The 16146-nt window shown below is 36.4% G+C and overlaps 1 protein-coding gene and 1 long non-coding RNA gene across 9 annotated transcripts in view; both read right to left on the bottom strand.

The window, feature by feature from the left end:
• The window catches only part of LOC131663753 (glutamate [NMDA] receptor subunit 1), a 1362975-nt gene that overhangs the window by 1114081 nt on the left and 232748 nt on the right, over positions 1-16146 (bottom strand). The gene's annotated exons all lie outside the window — the stretch shown is intronic.
• LOC131663806 (uncharacterized) lies at positions 4787-11011 on the bottom strand. Its single transcript, XR_009301880.1, has 5 exons — positions 10670-11011; positions 8831-9065; positions 7280-7339; positions 5013-5187; positions 4787-4899 (listed from the first exon to the last, which is right to left on the bottom strand). It is a non-coding gene; the product is annotated as an uncharacterized LOC131663806 (long non-coding RNA).

The following is a 16146-nucleotide window of genomic DNA, read 5'->3' as shown; positions in this document are numbered from 1 at the left end:
ACCGCCTCCCTCTACTTTAAATTAGATTTCCATTTTATTTAACATATATAGTGTGATGATTTTCTAATGTAGAACCAAGAATTCGATTCATCATCAATATACGTTTCTTGAATAATACTCGTGATATAACTTTATTCAATTCAGCAATACATCTTTGGAAACGTTCGTGATCTCGTGCTATCTGCTCTCAAATACCTTTTCTACAGTCTTTTTCTTCGTATGGATGATGATATATTTTAACTTTCTTCGAAAACCATATATGCTTAGAAGAGGAGCGAGATCTCCTGTTGTCTCTTATAGCTGGCATGGCTAAGCTTCTATTACTTCTTCTTACCATTGCTTCGAACAGAATGGGCTTCCTATTAACGTCTTATCTCTATTTGAGAATATCACCCCACTACTACGCTTTTCGAGCCGCCGAAATCGCTCCCTTCTCTCTTTCTTATTTATTTTTTTTTTCGTTAGGGAATAGTGAAAGTTCCAACCATCGCTCTCAACTGTGAGGTACTTCCACTACTAAAATTGCTTATGAAACCTTTACACTAAGTCGAAACTCAGCGGAAATAACACATAAGTAATTACTTCAACCTCTCCAAAAAAAGGATTCGAAGAAACAATTAAATTAGGATTAAAGACGTGATTAAAATTTTAAATATAAAATTATTTTCTATACACACTTACACATTATAGTAATTTAATTTTTAAATTCGAAATTCGAACCTTCTCGATTATATAGAAATAATTCTTTTTTCTCCGTGGTCTCGTACAATTTCTGTAACATCTCTTCATCTTTTTGTAACGCTAAGCTTACTCGCTTCGGTAGAAATACCTCAAATTCGTCATATACTGTTATTAATATATTAAATCCATAGCGAGTGTTTAACCATCTTAATTTAGTAACCATATAGGTACAGTATTTTTTCAACTGCGTCATAGTCTTTCTTGGTAAGAAAGCTGATTTTGCGATTTTATTGATTGAAGAAAAATTCATTCTACAATAAAAAAAAACAAATCAGTCATTAATTGAATATAAACTGTTTGATACTACTAGGATATAGTTGGAGAGCTATATAAGAAACTTTTTTTTAATAGAAAATCTAGAACTGGAAGAGAAGAACTTGGAAGAGACTACTGCTGTTGCTTCAAGCTGCTACTGAATAACTACGATGGACTGAGGTGTGTTCTTCTTTTTTTACCAAGTATCCCCTCTCTGAGAACTCGAGCCGCCGTCATTTACCTCTCTCTTCGCCTTATCCAGACTTAAGTAATTTCTCATATGATTCCATTGCAAATTCAGTCGCCATGTCTACCGTTGTCCCCCACTCTATCGTTGTCCCCCACTCTGTCACTATTCTATCCTTAGTCTTTTCCTAACTAACCCTTCTTTCTCCCCACTGTTACTACTCTATCCTGAGCGACTTCTATCGGAGGTTGGAGGAAACTTACAACTTTTTTGGTATTGCTTTCTACAGTCATCTCTACAACTTGTTGTAAAAGTATCTTAAGGATTTTCTTCTATTTCTATGATCTTCCTCTTCCTTCGTCTTTCCGCATTGCTGATTTGAAGCTTTAACGTTTCAATAGTTTTGTAATGATCCCATGGAAGTGTATCAGGATTTTTATCGAATATACATCGTTTATTATCATATGGACTTAGTGCTACTTTCTGCGTTCTTTCCGTTCTTACTTGATGTAATACACTTCGTATATTGCATTGCTCACGCATAATAATTTCTAATTCCAATAAACGGTATCGATAATTAATCTTCATGATCTATTGTTTTTGTGACAGTATGTTTTCATGCCTTTTGCTTTCTTTATTGGTTGATGGTTTCCTATTAGTATACTATACATTTTACTTCGAAGACCAATGAATTCTCTCATAATATTACCATTGCATTCCTTTTTCACAATGCCGAGAACTTTTTAATTAATTAATTAATGGCATATTAAACTGATTATTTTCTGTGTGATCTGATGTATCAAAATTATTGATATCTTCTTTCATTATTTCATATATATCAACATCTTGAAATTCATACACGAGGCTATCTGTATCAGTAAAAGTAATTTTGTTTTCTGAGCTAATCTTTCTTTTATGTAGCCATAGTGGAAGGCATATACTAATGTTTTTGAAAGATCGAGCACACAAAGCCCAATATATATTGGTTTTTATAATACTAATAGAAGTCCATGATAACTGTATTGCTACTAAATTTTTATCAAAGATGGAACTACTATGAAAGTTGGGTTGGGCGATCCATGCTTCTGCTCCATATCTACCACCCCATGCACTAATTAATTTAACGTCTTTTCGCTTCCTTTTATCCTCGATAGTCTTTCCGTATACTGCATTAACCATGAGTTTATAGAATAATTTTTCAAACTCATTTTCAGCTCGTTTTCTTCTACATAAGTTTTAAGCCACAGCTTTTGATTAAACCGTAGTGGTCTGTGTAATTGTTTTAATTTGATTCCGTATTTAATAGCCTGCTTTAGCGCTCTATAGTGAATGATATACCATTATTTATTATACAGTGTTGTTTATCGGAAACATCGAAAAAATTAGGCTCATCAATGTTAGAGACCCACTTATAATTTTTATACGGTAATGATTGCGCCATCGCCCATCCATACAAATTGTTAACATCAAAGTACATGAAATTGTTGCTTGGTTCTTTTTCATTGTATTCTGAGCCCATATATCGATTATTAGCTTTTGAATATTTATTACAACATTGACTAATACCTCCTCGAATACCTTTTTGAACGAATAAAACCATATCTATATTAGTTAAAAGTTCTAGCTCAATATTTGTACACATTAACATACGATAGCATCCCATGTTAATCCAGGAGTAGTATCCCACAGAGTATGAAATATTGCTGCAATATTGCTGCAATTTTTCATGAAAGGTTTGAAACATTTCTGCAAACTTTCATTGAAATATTTCTGAAATATTGCTATGTCCGCGCAATTAAAACTGCAGTAATGTTGCAGCAAAGGTTGCAGCAACTTTCCTCGAAATATTTCTGCAAGGTTTCCATGCAATCTTTCTAAAATATTTCTAGAAACATTGTAGCAGCTTTTCTCGAAATATTTCTAAAAAGATTCTTGCAATCTTTCTAAAATATATCTAGAAACCTTGCAGCAACATTTCTTGAAATATTTTTGCGTATTTATCGGCACGGACATAGCAATATTTCTGCAAGGTTTTCATACAATCTTTCTAAAATATATTTAGAAACATTGCAGCAACTTTTCTCGAAATATTTCTGAAATGTTTCTATGCAATACTACTAAAACATTTTTAGAAACCTTGCAGCAACTTTTCTCGAAATATTTCTGCAAGGTTTCCATGCAATCTTTCTAAAATATTTCTAGAAACATCGTAGCAGCTTTTCTCGAAATATTTCTGAAAGGTTTCTTGCAATCCTACTAAAACATTTCAAGAAACGTTTCATCATTTTTCCCACAATATTTCTGTGAATTTTTCTTGCACAAATATATATATATATATATATGTGTGTGTGTGTGTGTGTGTGTGTGCAGTACATATATTTACATATATATTGTGACGGTAAACGTCAAATTAGCGCCAATAATATAACCTAATTGCTGCCTGCGAGGGCAGCACCTACCGGGGAGACGAAAAACGTAACGAAGGAATTCGGCACGCGAGCAGACGGAACGCGCGCGATTGAAATCGAACCAGTGAAGCACTGACCATCATCACGTTCGCCCGCTTTTCTTTTCGCTATTGTCGATCCGTGTGCCGTTAAGACCAAATATTGAGAGAAGAACGCCCAGATCAGTGCCAGCTAGCAGTGATCGTTGTTGCCAAGGTGCCATTCAACCGCCAAGGGGAGAGACCCGAGCCGACGGAAAAGCGTCGCCCGCGAAGAGATCGAGAGAGAGTGTGTGTGAGGTTTCGCCATCGAGGGCGAAACCACGTGTGCGCGAACTCGCGATCCGCGACACAAACAATAAGACAATCTTCTCGCTGTGCGACTCGTCAGTGTCATCTTCGTACGCCTGTGATATTAAGGTAAGCTGGCCAGCTTATATTCGCGGTCGCGATGCAATAGCCCGAATAACAATTAATTTTTCCGACATCTCAAGCGTGCATGTAATAGCTCTTCCAACAAAGAGCAGCGAGCGTTCCGACACTGCATGTTGTCGTCGTGCGAGCGTCGATGTAAACAAACACGCGGGCCGATCTTATGTAGCATTTGATAGGTAATAAAAGATTCCATTCGTGACATTAACAAGTGCTTTCGACTCGCTCATTTCATATTGCTTCCACTCACTTTCTTGTAGGTTAGTAGATTTACTGGTTGACTGACGCCATGCTCTCCGGATTGTATATTGAGCATAGATGATTACATTCGCCTTTCAATAAAGTTGCGCGGATAAAAATATAATTAAACGGTACATACCCCGTTACAATATACATATAAATGAAAATTATATTGTGCATAATACATATGATTTTTTTGTTAAAGATTTTTAACTCACATAAAGGTGTACAAAAGTGTATACATATGAATATTTTACACTATAAAAATAAATATTATTATGGCACTTGGCAAAACAATTGTTCACTACATAATATCTTATCCTCTTATCATTAGTTATCAAATTCATCACCTGTTCCATCTAATTGTAAAGGTACAAATGGTTCAGATTTCCGGCTAGAATGATTTCTACAATAATTTTGTGAAACTATTTGTATAATTAATACACACGTATAATTATTTTATCTTCTAATACTCACTGACTACGTTTAAACCTAGTGCTGGCTTGATCCAAAAAAATAAAAATAAAAATAAAAAAATTGCATAGCAATTTTTTTATTTCATTATCTGTAGCCTTAGGGAATGACAATTTGGAAGCCACTAAAAATTATAATGAAACTATTAGTTTTAATTATGGTGTGTGTGTGCGCGCGCCCGTGTGTGTGTGTGTGTGTGTGTGTGTGTGTGTGTGTGTGTGTGTGCTTAAAACTTACTGTAAATGCACTTGCAGATAGTGAGTTCAGAAAAACATTTATTTTTATCTTGTCCCTTCGATTTTCTCCCAAAGAAACTATAACTTTGTAAGACCTCATCTGTTATTATCTTTGGTACCATGTTATATATTAAATCATGAACATTATTGCCACCAGCTCCTTGAAGATGCCATATCTGAAATTATGTTTAACAAAACACAACAAAATTGCAATTAATATATTTTTATCTTTATGAGGTTACATAAATTGAAATTATTTACAACAAGTCAGCTACCGTATTACTATTCAATTAAACAAAGAAATCTGTAAACGCATGAAAACCATAATGATGGTAAATCAAGCCATTCAATGTTGCATTGAACAAAATCATATTATTATATTCGTATGTTATAACTAGAACCAAAAAACCTTTAAATATATGCAGATACACACATACACACACACACAAACCTTCAAATAATAATGTGTCGAAATGTAATACAGGGTGTCAATTAAGTCCCGGGACGGCAGAAAATTTTCTAAAATACGTTATTTCTGAAAAATGTCAAGGTCAATCCTTCAGTAACTTTGAACAAGGAATCCAATGGACCATGAATTTAACGTTGGACTTGACCTTCAAGGTTATTTGAAGGTCAACTATTTTATTGACTATTTTTTTGTTTATAGTTATTAAAGGATTGACCTTGACCTTTTTCAGAAATAACGTATTTTAGAAAATTTTCAGCCGTCCCGGGACTTAATTGACACCCTGTATAATCAAAGTAGGGTTCTACTCATCATTGCCATAAAGATTGCTAGTCATTATCAATTAACTGCTGTTAGCTAATTAATCCTTGCTCGCGATAGTCTGTATAAAAAATATTGAAATATCTTAAGTCAGTTTTTAAGGGGGCTCCAACGAGAGAAGGTCAGAAAAAATTCAGAAATTAGGTATAGCTATATTTATAGATCAAAACGGGCTGAATCCAATGGTATCATTATTTACCCAGGTGGCCGTGGGAAATTTTAAGATATTTCATCTCAAACTTTGCATATTTTCATAGTTTATACATAAGCTCTGATGGACCGAAGTGAAATTTTTTTAGAAATTGTTTGTTTAAAAATATTCAACCGAGAAATTGCTTGGCAGAAGATAAATATTTTGTAAAAGAACATCAGGCTTTCAAATGGTAAGTCGAAAAGTATAGGTTTCTTAAAGTTATTAACGGAAATGTTACTAAAAGCATCCTAGAATCAATGGCGCGGTGAGGCGCTTTGACTAAAATAATTCTCAAATTTTTCCTGATAGATATTAAGACATAAGGTGATGGATAAATTCTGAGGCCAGATTAGGATTCAGCGCATCAAAATACATCGGAAATACGTTGTCGCGTTTCTAGGTTTTTTCCATTTTGTTATACGAGGTTGAAAACCAGTTCAGAATCGCCATGGTGTTGGAGCCTCCTTAACTAATTAACAATTGTATATCTCAAATTACAAATTAAAGGTATTTCAAAAGAAATAAAATTCTTTTAACTTTACAAGACAATAAATAACAAACTTGTATGCAATTGCTTTTAATCTCAAATGGATCAAATCGTACATTATAAATCGTTTTTAACCCATTGTTTACATTTAAATAAAAAAAAGTAGAATATATATATATATATATATATATGTGTGTGTGTGTGTGTGTGTGTGTGTGTGCCATTTACCAAAACCATTGCGAATACCAATACAGTATCTAATTAATTTAATTAATATAAAAATATAGTATATATAATAAATAGGTTAGGAGATATGATGAGAAAGCATGTCCTAAAGCATGAAATTCTTTACATGGTTGATACATCACTGATTAATTTCAATAACATAGGTGAAAAATTGAGTTTTATACAAGTTTCTCGAATGATATTTTATATTGTTATATGTCGGATCGTCGTCATCGATCTAATATGAAGAACAAAAGACGTATGCATATATTTAAGAAAATTCTTTATCTAATCGCTGTTGTTTAATTAGTTGCGTAAAAGTTAGAGTTATCTAGTCAAGAATAGTTTAATTTCTTCTTATAAAGATGTAATTATTTCAGGTTTAGTGATAGGGATCTTATAATATTGTAGTAGTCTAAGAAACATGGAAAAGTTGTCGATGTATGGTTATAGTGTTATAAAACATGACTTGAAAAAAAAAAGATTTTGATAAAATTTTGATAAATTAATAATGAAAATATGCAATGTTATAGTGAATGAAATTTATAACACTACAATCTATATTTAACAACTTACGTTACACAACATTCTTTCCTCAATATGCAGCATTTTATTCCAAAACTCCTGTGACATGTGCTGCAGTATTATAAATGATTAAAGTTTTAATACTATTATCGTTATCAATATTATTATTTTTACGTATCGTGAGATATACGGTAGGAATATGCAGAATACGGTAGGAATAGATCAGAATCTACTTGGTACTTCTAGTCGCTTTGTTATACACGAACATATAAGATTGAGGGAAAATAACTTTGAAATATACACTGCCCGTCAATCACTTTTGCCATGCTTACTTCAAAATTAGGCAAACTTGAAAGTTTTGTATCTCGGTCGGAAATCATCGTATCACAAAAAACATCAGGGCATTTTAAAGGTAATTGCAAAAGCTTCCATTTAAGACGTGCAGAGACTTAAAAATGAAAATATGTGTTTTTACAGTAAAAAACTGATTAAAAAAATTTCAATTTTTTTAACCTCGACTTAAATCAATGCCAATTTAGAACTAGGCGGTGGAAGGCAAATCGACCGGAGGAGTTCGGAGGATAATGTCTTTCCCTTTAAAATTAGCCCCCGCGGGGTTCTATCTGATGTTTTTTAACCGAGTTACGGCGTTTTTTGTAAAAAAATAACCTTTTTTTTCAATCCTCAATAACTTCGACTTGCGTACGTTTTGGAAAAAAATGCCAAGGAGAAAAAAGTTTCATTTTATGCCCAAGAATACGAAAATAAAGTCAAAATAAAGAAATAGAGAAAAAATTTTTTTTCGGGTTTTTAGCGCATTAAAAAAATAAAGGAATTTAACTTTTTTTTTACGCTTCGTTTTAAAATGTCTAGGGACGTAGTAAATCACAAAAAAACTAAAACTAAGCGTAAAAAAAAAGTTAAATTCCTTTATTTTTTTAATACGCTAAAAAATCGAAAAAAAATTTTTTCTCTATTTCTTTATTTTAACTTTATTTTCGTATTCTTGGGCACAAAATGAAACTTTTTTCTCCTTGGCATTTTTTTCTAAAACGTACGCAAGTCGAAGTAATTGAGGATTGAAAAAAAAGGTTATTTTTTTACAAAAAATGCCGTAACTCGGTTAAAAAACGTCGGATAGAACTCCGCGGGGGCTAATTTTAAAGAGAAAGACATTACTCTCCGAACCCCTCAGGTCGATTTTCCCTCCACCTCCTGGTTCTAAATTGGCATTAATTTAAGTCGAGGTTAAAAAAATTGAAATTTTTTTAATCAGTTTTTTACTGTAAAAACACATATTTTCATTTTTAAGTCTCTGCACGTCTTAAATGGAAGCTTTTGCAATTACCTTTAAAATGCCCTGATGTTTTTTGTGATACGATGATTTCCGACCGAGATACAAAACTTTCAAGTTTGCCTAATTTTGAAGTAAGCATGGCAAAAGTGATTGACGGGCAGTGTATATTAAAGTTAAAATAAAAAGAAAAACAATATACATTAGTATTACTTGGATATGGGGAACTAAAGTACCAAGTATCTTATTATTTTACTTTTTAAAATACGATATGTAAATAAAAATGTAATTTACGACGAAATACTCACCACAATCTTTGCAAATTTCTGATTTAGTAATTCTGATTCTACAATATCTACTTTCTTTTTTCATTGTTTTCATTAGTATCTATTGGCAAATACTCATTTAATAATTTCAATTTATCTTGTGAAATAAAATCAGGTTTTGAAGATATCTGTCTCTTTTGTCTTCTTAAATATTTATCACTATATTCTTGCTTCTTTGCTATATAAATTCCTTTCCTAAGGATAAGTTTTTGAATATCTAAACAAAATCAATAAAAATTTTTTTTTTAAATTGTTCATTTCTTACATCAGTCGTTTAGTACCGAACGAATAAAGTATACAGGATGAATGGAAAATAAACACAAAATTATAAAATATTTTATAATTATTAGAATTGAGTCTCATTATCGTTGTATAAAACTTATATAAGTAATCAGTTTATTTATTCGTCAAAATTGTCGTTGCAATAAGAAAATATTCCTATAAATATTTACGAAGATAATTTCAAAAGTTTCAGCCTTGTCAAAACAATGTTCTGTATATACATAATCTCAAACTTCAAATTAAAAACACGATTTATAATGGTTGTAGATTAATTATTCAAAGAAAAGTTTTGATTTTTCATTTTGTACAGAATGTTTTACGAAAATTCATACGTATACATTTTCGAGAAGTATTATTAATTCAAGTTATCTTAATTACCCCGGGACAAAATTTTTCATACACCATCTGATTCACCGTTGAAAATACTTTCAAAAATCCAGTTTCAAATGTTTTTTTTAAAGGTTAATTAGACCAAAGGTTGACCTGATTACTTTTTTTAGTCAATTACATGTAATGTTGTCACTTTTAAAACTTTAACTTTAGCTTAAACTTTGATTCATAAGTACTTTGATTACATTACAATTAATGATTTATAACTTTTTGGTTTGCTTATGATAATCAACTTGCTTATATCATTTTATTGAACTCATAGGGTGACTTGAAAACCAGTGAAAATACTGACAAAATTAAATTAAGCACCAATATTCGAGCTATTAGTTTTTTAATCCAATAAAAAATAATTTTTTCTTTATTAACAGGTATTGTAAGAACTTTGAAATGAACTTTTACAAGTTAAAAACTCATTCCCAATGAAAAGTTATCGCTTTTTTCAAATATAGGAACGAATAAGGGCAGGTACTTTACATACTGTCTGTTACAAAAGTGACTTTTTTTTCAAAACTTTAACAATAAAAATAGAATCTTATTTTTCTAAAATTAAAATCTCATATTGAATATTTTTGTCCAGTAAATCACGACTGTCATCTTTGATGTAATTAGAAACAAACAAATGAATCAGATGGTAGTACGAGAAGGCCCTTAAATTTAAGTACGAGGGTGGTCGGATAAGTACTTAGCCTCAACGCCCGATAACGCTACTATCGTAAGAGAAATTTACCATTGTGTAGTACATTCATATAGACGGCTACTATCAAAATTTCAGCTGAATCGAACTCGTAGTTTTGTTTTGATCGCATGTGGAACCGGACGTGTCCGCGGATATTAGAAAAATGGAAAAAGAGCAATATCGGTCAGTGATTCGATTCTTGTTTTTGGAAGGGAAATCACACAACAAAATCAAAGAGCGCTTAGGTACTGTGAGAAAACGTATGTTTCACATGGGTTAAAGAAGTTGAAGCATCGCTGAGTCGGGTCAAGTGTATCGAACTAAAAGGAGACTAAATTGAAAAATAAATCGCCACTTTTCCAAAATTTTCGTTTTTCCTTTGTAGCCTAAGTACTTATCGGACCACCCTCGTAGCAATATGAACTTTTTGATCCCGATACAAATTAATATTAAGAAAGTTTGAATTACCGTACATTTTTTTTAAGGATACTGTATTTTCACTATCTTCCATAGTATCTGCGTCGTCACTATCAGTGCCAGTTATTTACTTGCTGGGTCCGTGAGCTGTTGACGAATGGTTCGATGATGAACAAACGTTGAGTTACGCTGATTTTCCTTGTAAGTTTGATAAATCAGATATAAATAGAGGATCTTCTAGCACCTGGGATTCATGATCGTCAGAATAATCTGTGTTATCGTTATACTGAACTTTTTCAATATTTAAGCGTTTGGCTGGCTCTAAATATTCATTTGAAAAATTTTTCTTGTTCCTTCCTTTCCTAGTTTTTTTTTTAATTTTAAATATCACTTGGATTGTGATATCTTCAATGCCATTCAAATTTTTTTCCTGCACGGCAGTAATATAGTCCTCTGAAATATTCCATAATATACATATATATTAGGTAAATGAAAATTTAAGCCTATTCGAAAGTATTTCAGCGGCAGTTTGATGCAAATCCTGTATTTCAAGGCACGGCTCAAAGCTCCACAGTGTTTTTAACCCTTGTATAATCAGGACGCTACTTAAAATTTTATGCATGTATTGCAGGGGTAACTTGAATTGCCCTTCAGAGGCATCATTGTGCTTTATAGCACAATGATAGCATTAGTATGCCAATGTGTACGTGAAGATAACTTAATTTTCAAAAATCGATAATAATAGAAATAAGTTTTTTTTCAAGCAGGAACCGTTATTTTTTATTTGAAAGACGCAAGAATAATCTAAGTTTAGATGAGATAACATGAATAGAATCCGAAACAGTCAAAGGTTATTTTCAAATCGACTTACATCTATTTTCGATCTTTTATCATAAATTTCATAGAATTTTAAGGAAACATGTATTACCAAACCTATGAGTATGAATGTCTGAACCTACCAAATGAACCGAATGGTGGCGCTGAGTAGCCATCAATGTAGCGTCCAGCGTCGTCCAGGAGGTACTTTAGAGGTAGTCGAAGAGAAAGTGATGTAGCCAGTAATTGATTTGGTAGAAAATATCTTTATTGAGTACAGGTATGTATAAAGGGGTAACCGGCCGGAGTGACGGTTAGAGCGGAACTACTGGCAGCGTCAGTCGGCCGCCATGGCGACGCGGCGCTGGACGTCGAGGCCACGCCACTCAGCGATAGTTGACTGTGTAGATCTCTACACGCTCCCCCTCTTAAAAAGCTTCGCATGAAGGAGAAAGCTCCTTTTTTACAAGGTTTGAAATACAGAAAACTTACAAGGTTAGTACGTAAAAAAAAACTGAAATGAACTTATAAAAAAACGAAGAACTGCGCTTACAAAAGAACGAAGAGTTTACAAAGGTACAAAATAAACGGAACTAGTGCCTCGGTACGCGATAAATCTCATTCGCTGCGAAATTTATGGTCACTGTCTTGCGTACGTTTTTTCTAGCTGGATAAGTTTTCAACGCAGATTGCAGAGGTGCAGGTGCTTGCACGGGTTGGCTGCACGGGGCGTCGGGTTTCGTAACAAGCTTTTGCGGTGATGTTGCGTTAGGAGAGGAGGTGGTTGTCGATGGCTGCTGTGGAGCGAAAGCTTTCGGAACCGGAGTTTTTGCAGTCAGAATCGCGTGAACAATGAGAGAACGAGTGATGTTGGTATCGTTGTCGAGGGGCTTTGCAGCGACGATAGCTGGCTGCTGCAAGCACGCAGGCATTGCTGCGGGTTTCAGCAACTCAGTCGAAACGACTTTCGGAGCTTCCTTAACTTCGATTTCGAAATCGAGATCGTTGATACGTTTAAAGACTTTGTAAGGGTCAGTATAAGGGCGTTCGTGTGGCTTCTTGACTGCAGCAGTCGCAGAAAAACGTGCGAGCTGGTGTACAAGTCTTTTAAATAAAAAGCACGAGGTTTGTAATTGTGTTTGTAATTGACAGGTACTGGTCTGATTTTGCACATGTGCTCGCGAAATTCCTCGAGGAAAATTTGCGGGTCAGCGGTGAATTCTCCAGGCACGCGCAACACTGTACCGTACAAATACTCGGCGGGAGAAGCGCCCGTATCCTCACGAACGTGGATACGCAACCCAAGAAGGACGGTTGAGTGTGTACGGACCCAGTTCTCGTCTTGGTGGCACATGATAGCCGCTTTGACGGTGCGGTGCCAACGCTCTATCATGCCGTTCGCTTTTGAGTGCCAGGCTGTCGTACGAATCCGCTGGCAGCCGATCAGCGAAAGGAGTGTCTTGTTGAGCTGCGCCTCGAACTCCGAAACCTGATCTGTGGTGACTCGCTCGGGAGCTCCAAATCTGCTCATCCAGTTGTCGTAAAACGCACGACTAACTGTCTGTGCAGTTTTGTCAGGAATGGGTATCGCTTCCGTCCAACGCGAGAATCGGTCGATCATCGTAAGGCAGTAGACGTAGCCTTCTGATGGTGTGAGCAGCCCAAGGAAGTCCAAGTGGATGTATTGGAAACGACCGTCTGTTGCGACAAAAGGGGCGGGATTGTTTTTGACGTGACGAGAGACTTTGGAAGCTTGGCAGTCGAGACAAGTCTTGCACTAAAGCTTAATGTCTTTGTGCATGCCGGGCCATATGTAACGTTGTCTGATGACTTGGTCAGTGACCTTTGCTCCGCCATGCGCGAGCGAGTGAAATTGTTCAAACACGCGTCTACACAAGGATTTAGGGATGTAGGGTTGAAGAACGGTGTCGGATTGGTTAAAGCAAACGCGGTTGTGGTCTTGACCTCACTCGAGGAAAATGAGCTTGAGAGAGTGCTTGTCGGCAGACTTGCGAAGCTCTTCGAGCTCAGGATCCTCGCTCTGAGCTTTCGCCAATTCGAGCATGTTCAGTTCGAGAGGCAGGCGAACTGAGTCGACTCGAGAAAGGCAGTCGGCGACAACGTTTTTGGAGCCTTCGATGTGTTCGATTTAGGTCGTGAATTCTGAAATGAGGCCAAGTTGGCGTCGACGACGCGGCGATGCCTTATCAGAGCGTTGTACGAATGCATATACAAGCGGTTTGTGATCAGTCACAATTTTGAAGTCTCTGCCTTCGAGGAAGTCTTTGAAATACTTGACTGCCTCGTAGTCTGCAGTCAGTTCACGATCGTAAGTATCGTAATTTAGCTGAACTTTGCTAAATTTATGGGAGAAGAATCCCATGGATCACCAAACACCGTCGATTAGCTGCTCGCAGCTTGCGCCCATGCCTTCGGCCAATGCATCCGTTACGACGCGCATCGGCGTGTCAGCCGAAGGGTGACTCAGAAGCGTAGCGTTGGCAAAGTCGGACATGAACTTATCAAAAGCTCGCTCAGCTTCCGGAGTCCAAGCGACGAGCCTTTGGTCGTTCTTGTGCGCGTTGTGTGTATACGAAGTCTGTCCGGAAAGTATCGGGCCTACGTTTATATCTTCGCGCCATAGTGTTCGAGCGACCTCTACCGGACAGGAACGTCAACAGTAAAGCCTCACGAATCTATTGGTTACTTACTGACGCCTGCCGGACGTATAGTTCATGCGCAGCGTGTCATTGTTTACAGTGCCTTTTTCGCGTTCGTCGGGTTTTGATATTGTCAAAAATAACTGAAAAACAAGATCAACGAATTTGCATCAAATTTTGCTTTCAACTCGGAAAAACGAGTTCGGCAACTATTGAAATGATGCAAAAGGCCTTCGGAAGCGAGTGTATCAGCAAAACACGAATAAAAGAGTGGTATAAACGGTTCAAGGATGGTCGCACTTCTGTCGATAGTGATTCTCGTTTCGGCCGACCTTCGACGATCAAAACCGCAGATAATATTGAGCGGGTGCGACTTGTAATCGAACAAGATCGTTGTATGACTGTGCGAGAACTAGAAGAAGACCTTCGGATACCAAAAACTATCATTTTACAAATTTTAACCGAAAATTTAGGAATGAAACGCGTGTGTGCGAAATGCATCCCAAAATTGTTCACAGCAGAGCAGAAGAATATTCGCTTAGAAATCGTTCTGGACAATCTGGAAATGGTCAATAATGATGATAATGTGCTTAGAAAAGTTATTACAGGTGATGAATCATGGGTTTATGGTTGTGATCCTGAAACAAAACAACAATCTTCACAGTGGAAACATTCTGAATCGCCAAGACCAAAAAAAGCACGTCAAAGTCGGAGCAATGTTAAGTCAATGTTGATGGTTTTTTTCGCTTGTGAAGGTGTTGTACATCACGAATATGCACCAACAGGTCAGACAATCAATACAGAATACTACGTTCAAATTTTGAAACGTTTGCGTGATGCAGTAAGAAGAAAACGGCCGCACTTTTGGGAAAGTGGTGACTGGCTTCTCCATCACGATAATGTGCCAGCGCATTCATCCAATCTTGTGCCGCAGTTTTTGAGCAAACACAATATCGCATTGCTTCGACAACCTCCATACAGTCCCGACATAGCCCCTTGTGACTTTTGGCTGTTTCTAAAATTAAAAAGACCACTTAAAGGACACCGATTCGATGACAAAACAACGGTTGAAAACAATGCGACGAATGTACTTAAGGCTATCCCTAAAAGTGAGTTCCAGAACTGTTTTTTTGAAAAGTGGAAACATCGATGGAACGGTAGCCGTGTGCGGGAGATAACGACGGTAAAAGTTGGTGAGGCTCAGAAATAAGCGAAGAGCAGAAATTGTTTTGGGCTTTGGAAAGTCGACGATCACACGAACCATTGCGGCAGTGAGCCTCAAGCCTTCGCTGTTGATAAGGTGTGACAAAAAGACGAGTTCGCTTTTGCCAAATTCACACTTGGTCAAGTTGAGCTTCAAGCCTGCAAGCTCTAATCGTTCCAGCACGATACGCAAATGCTTCTCTGCGTCGACGGACGAGACGAGAATATCGTCAAGGTAGTTAAAAACGAAATCCAGACCTTGAAGCACTTGTCTGATGTATCGTTGGAATGATTGAGCGGCGTTGCAGAGGCCAAAAGGCATAAAAACATAGTCAGATAAACCGAAGGGTGTTGTGACTGCGGTTTTTATAACGTCAGTGGGTGCGACGGAAATCTGATAGTAAGCTCTATGAAGATAGAGCTTTGAGAAAATCGTTTTTTTCGTGCAGATTCACAGAATAGTCGTGAAAATGGGGTATGGGGAATTTGTCTGGCTGGGTAACAGCGTTCAGCCGACGGTAATCACCGCAAATACGCTATTTTCCTTCTTTCTTTCGCACCATGTGTATAGGACTCGCCCAAGGACTTTTGGAGCGCCGACAGATGCCTTATTTGATAAGCTCGTCAAACTCGGCTTCGGCGGCCTTGTACTTTTCGGGGTTGAGGTGCCTGGCTCGTTCGGCGACCGGAGGGCCTGTGGTTTTGATGTGGTGGAAAACTTCAAGGGAAGTTATGGGTTTTCCGGGCGTTGAACTCGAAACTTCTGGGTATTGAGATACGATTTTGCGAAACTACAGCTGTGGTCAAGAGCGCTGACAGAAGAAATGTCGCACGCCTTGAGGTAACCGTTGCTT

This window comes from Phymastichus coffea, unplaced genomic scaffold (assembly GCF_024137745.1).
Source record: "Phymastichus coffea isolate CEN01 unplaced genomic scaffold, Cenicafe_Pcof_1.1 PCOF00002, whole genome shotgun sequence".
In the NCBI taxonomy this organism is placed as follows: domain Eukaryota; kingdom Metazoa; phylum Arthropoda; class Insecta; order Hymenoptera; family Eulophidae; genus Phymastichus; species Phymastichus coffea.
Note: the sequence above shows the minus strand (reverse complement) of the source record. Positions and strands in the feature narration are given on the sequence as shown.